This window comes from Mus caroli, chromosome 7 (genome assembly GCF_900094665.2).
Source record: "Mus caroli chromosome 7, CAROLI_EIJ_v1.1, whole genome shotgun sequence".
In the NCBI taxonomy this organism is placed as follows: Eukaryota; Metazoa; Chordata; class Mammalia; order Rodentia; family Muridae; genus Mus; species Mus caroli.
The window spans coordinates 27,675,650-27,680,582 of record NC_034576.1 but is presented as its reverse complement, the minus strand read 5'-3'; the positions used below and the strand labels follow the sequence as shown (position 1 = coordinate 27,680,582).

Here is a 4,933-nt window from a genome sequence, read left to right as displayed (position 1 = left end):
CTGCAAACACTTACACCCACTGAGCGCCAGCTCGCCAACCTAAAGGCTGTAATATTTATTTTCCGGCTCTGTCCCTGGGTAGGGATTGCTCCGAAGAAAGCACTAATGGTACTTCCACTTCCGGTCCGCTCTGCATCCGCTCAGAAAAAAGGCCTAGAAAAGCCGGAAGATCCAGGCACATCGGTGGGATGCTGACAGTGAGTGGGGACTACCCACCCTTTCCACGAGTGAGTGCAAAAGTGCGCCCATGGGATGTGGTGGGAGGGTACCAGCTGGTGTGCTGCAGAAGGTTCTAAAAAATCTCCCACACAGGGGACAGGTGTGGGCCTTATGGGAATAGGAAGCTAGAGGCAACCTAAGTGCCCATCTCTGGGCGAGTGGGTAAGTACTGGCGCTGTGGGCGCACGCTGTCACAGTTCCACAGAGAACTGGATGTCCACAGCTGTGTGGGGAGATCTCAGAGATGTGGTGTTAAGTTTTTTGGTTTTTTTTTTCAAAGTTAGTAGATTTATAGCGCAATCTCATTTGTGTAAATTGGAAACGCATAGACAAAGTCACAAATTAAAACGGTGCCTCTTGGCAGTTGTATATCAAGCCCGCTGAAGTGGGTGTCTGGGAGGCAGACGGAGGGGGTGGGGACTGGAGAGGAGGGGACTCTTATGGGCCATTTGTGGCTCTGCGTTATGATCTGAAAAGTATGATTAACAACCCTGGGCACTGAGAACTGAGATGAAATGAAGAAATAAAAGCTGCAGACAACATCACAGAAATTGCTTACTGGTTGTGTGGATCTGATAACCGCAGGACTGACCAACAATAGCAGAGCCCCCAACCCTTCCCCAGCCTGCGAGAGGGCCCTAGAGAGTGCCCTTGTCCCTCTTCAAGTTACCCAACAGTCAGATAGGAGACACTTGTGACTCTTGAGGTGTGTGTGTGCGCGTGCGTGCATGCATATCTCTTTATTTCTCATGTGTGTGTTTATGTGTGTGTACATGTGTGTGTACGTGCATACATGAGTGTGTGTATGTGTGTAAGAGTGTGTGTGCACATGTGCGCATACATTTATGAGTGTGTATGTCAGTGTGAGTGTGTGTGTGTAAGCTGTTAGCAGGTGTCTTCTTCCTCAGTTGTTCTTTAACTTATTTTATTGTGTGGGTCTCTCACTCAATCTGAAGCTTACCAACTGGTGAGACCGACTATCCAGCAAACCCCAGGGATTTTTTTGTCCGCCTTCTCGAGCACAATGATCACAGGCATGCAATGCTGTACTCAAGTTTTTTGTTTGTTTTGTTTTGTTTTTCAAGACAGGGTCTCTCTGTGTAGCACTGGCTGTCCTGGAACTCACTCGGTAGACCGGGCTACGCCTCTGCCTCTCAGGTGGTGGGTTTAAAGGCACACACCAGGACTGCCGGCCATACTAACTTTTTATAGAGGTCCTGGAGATTAGACTCAGGACCTGATGCTTGGGGGACAAGCACTTTCACCAACTGAGCCATCTTCTCAGCCCATCTCTGTTCCTTTGTTTTTGGAGATGGTCTTGTTATACAGCTCAGTCCTGTCTCAAAACATTCAGTCCTCTTGTGATTACAGGCTCTGTGGACACACTCTGTCACAGTTACAGACAGGGACTTCGATGCCCACAGCCTGTGGAGAGAGCTCCTGGGTGCTGGGATTATAAGCACTGGCTACAACGCCGAGCTTCCTCTCTGCCCAGACTCTCGCCCCATCTCTTAGCGGCATGCACAGTGGGGTGGGCACAGAGAATTCAGTAACTAACCAGCGGAGGGACCCCAAGGAAGTCATCAGAAAAATGGGGTAACCATTATAAAGGCCAGGGTTCTTCTGAGAGACAGCCTTACAGGTTACACAGTCATGTACCCCTCAACAGCCTGCAGCCAGTGATGGACCACTGTGCTCGGATTTGTGGGGGTTTGTTGTTCTTGTTGTTTTTTTGTTTTTAAATTTTATTTATTTTAGCATATGAGTGTTTGCATGTGTATATTTGTACCACATTTGTGCCTGGTGCCCTCAGAGACCAAAAGAAGGCATCAAAAACTCTGGAAGTGAAATTACAGGCCTTTGTGTGCCACCATTAGATAAGCCAGGTCCTCCGCAAGACCAGTATGAAATGGGAATTTCTGGTTTCTTTGGAGACTTAGCTGTGTCATGTGATGTTTTTCTGGAAACTGTCTTATGAGAGGATGTTGTGCTGAAGCAGACATGTGGGAGGGTGTTTTGCTGAGAACAGACATGCGGTGTTTTTCTGGAAGCTGTCTGGTGAAAGGGCATGTGGTGTTTGCAGACACTTGGGAAGGACATGTGATGCTTGGAAAGAATATGAGCACCACCCAACAGACAGTGGACAATGTGTCAGGCTTTGTTGCTCTTTGCTGATGACACACTTGCATTGGTTCGCCTTGCTTTCTTCTCTGATTTGCACTTCTCATGACTTTGTAGAGAGAAACACACCAAAGACTTCTGCTGGTGTTCCGGCTGCCTCTTGCTGCGTCAGCGGACTTGTGCGATTGGCAGAGCCCTTTGGTTTCTTCTGGATCGAGCCACTGCTGCTGAGTTTGGTGTTTTGCTAGTAGACTTGACTGTTGACAACGAAGACTGGAATCGCCCCAAAGAACTACTTCTAAGCAGGCTCATGCCCCCCTTGTCCTGTTAGCCATTTTCCTCCCTTACCTTCAGTTGGAGGGCTATAAAGGAGGTTAAAGCCTTTAAGAACCCTATTAAAGTCGGTTTTGAAAAACATAAGCCTACACCAGTAAGTGTCCTTACCCACTGTCTTTCTCAGCCCCTCATAATACAGGAGGCTCCTCCTATCTCACACATCTCACTGACTCACAGGCCCGCCTCTTCCCCAAACATCCTCAAATACCCAGAAATGAAGCCTTTCCAGCTACCAGGCTACTCCCGAGCAAGATGACACCTGAAAAATATCCCTCACAGTCACAGCAGAAATTACTCATGGGAATTTTACTGAGACACTCTCCTCAGTCAGACAGCCTCTTCCACATGCACCCACCCTCCACCACCTCCCCTGTGACCTCGAGCCTTCTGCCAGCTCACACCCTCTCTCCCTCACTCCCTTCCCCTCTTCCCCACCACACCCCCACCAATGTAGTCTAAGTTGGGAGCCCCAGGCTTTGGTGGCCTGAAAGAGATAGTTTTGCGGACTCTTGACACTGGGTTCAGTTTCTCTTTCCTTCCTGACCCGGCCACACCCACACCGGATCACTTACCTGGCCCAGGGATTAGCTCCGCCCATCAGTGTGCCTCTAAGCACAAATTTTCCTTTCCCTTATCTCCGGCTTCCCCCTTCCGCTTTGAAATCATCCAGGATAGCACCTGTAGCCTGGCCTAAAAAGCAGAGCCATGCAGCTCAGGAGACTCTTGGGACTTGAGCATGGCTACAGTGTGCCTGCTGGGTCTAGTGACCATGGTGCTGGGCTTGGCCACAGCTGGCTCTGTCCCTCCTTCCAAGCCCACCCCAACCGGATCAGGCTGTCACATTGGTAGCTTCCAGTCTCTGTCATAACGGGAGCTAGATGTCCTTAAGAAAGCCAAGGAGGCGTTAGTGTGTCACCGTTACCATGATGGACCACGCTACGTCATTTTTACTGAGATGAAGATGGTAGCCTGCCGCTGTGGGCTAACCTCTAATCTTCTGCTATGGGTTAGGCTTGAGCCTTCCAGCTATGACCAGTCTAAGTCTATCTTTCTGTTATGGGCTCAGTTCAAATCCTCCTGCCAGGCTGTTTCACTCTTGCTGCTGTGAACTAGTGCCCTGTTCTCCTGTGTGGGCTAACCTGTGCCTTTCCCTTCAGGAAGGGTCGTTTCAGAAGGACATTTGGCGCAACACCAACTCCTTTCCCAGTGCCTGGGACCTGGGCCAGCAGCAGGTGAGTTGGAAGCACGGTCACAATTGCCCCGTGATAAAGTGACTGCTTTGCCTGTCCCAAACCCTCTGTCCCTCAAATGCCTCTGCCTCTTCCATGCTTAGCTGGCTTATTCCCATCGCTTTCTGCAGGGAAGGGGACACAGAGTCTCACTTTGTAGCCCAGGCTGGCCTCAGTCTTAAGGTTCTCAAGACCCTTGGCCTCAGCCTCCCAACTATGCTGGGATCACAGACACAGGGCACCATGCCTGGCTCCTCTTTTTCTTTCTGTCCCAGTCTGTCTGCCATCCCAGTCCATCCTGCTTGCCCCTCTAAGAACTTTCTAAGAGTTCTCTCTCCTCTCTTACCTATTCCCCTCACACAGCCTCTGCCCTGTCTCTCATCTCCTAGAACCCGCCTGTGATCCTCTCCTCCCTCCATCTTCCATGCAAACCACGCCCCCACTCCCGCCCCTGCCCAGGTCCCCGCCTCCACCCCCACCCCCCACCCCCGTCCTGCCCGGGTCCCCGCCTCCCTATCCTATTCTCTTCTCCCTGCTCTATCAAGCCTGAGAGCCCAGATTCCCTGTTTGCTGCCACCTTGTTTGCCTCCTCACCTGTCTTCTCTCTTCCCTTTATTCCTCATCTGCATCCTCTCCGTTGGTATTTCTACCCATGTGCCCTGCTCTCTGGATCCCTCTTGCTTACTCATCACCTGTTCCTTTGAATGACCTACACCACCTTCCTCCTGCACGGCATTACCCCCACAGCCCAACCTACCTATGTTTTGTGGGGACTGGGACATGTATGGTGATAGAGACTCAAATGAGGGCTCACACAGGCTAGGTAAGTGATCTACCACTGAGCCACGCCCCCAGCCCCTCACTGGGGGATTCTAGGCAGGGGCTCTACCACTGAGCCACGCCCCCAGCCCTCACTGGGGGATTCTAGGCAGGGGCTCTACCACTGAGCCACGCCCCCAGCCCCTCACTGGGGGATTCTAGGCAGAAGCTCTACCACTGAGCCACGCCCCCAGCCTCTCACTGGGGGA

At 51.3% G+C, this 4,933-nt stretch overlaps 1 pseudogene; it reads left to right on the top strand.

The window, feature by feature from the left end:
* Nucleotides 1-3,412: 3,412 nt before the first annotated feature.
* LOC110297430 overlaps nucleotides 3,413-4,933 on the top strand; it is a 2,414-nt pseudogene continuing 893 nt past the window's right edge.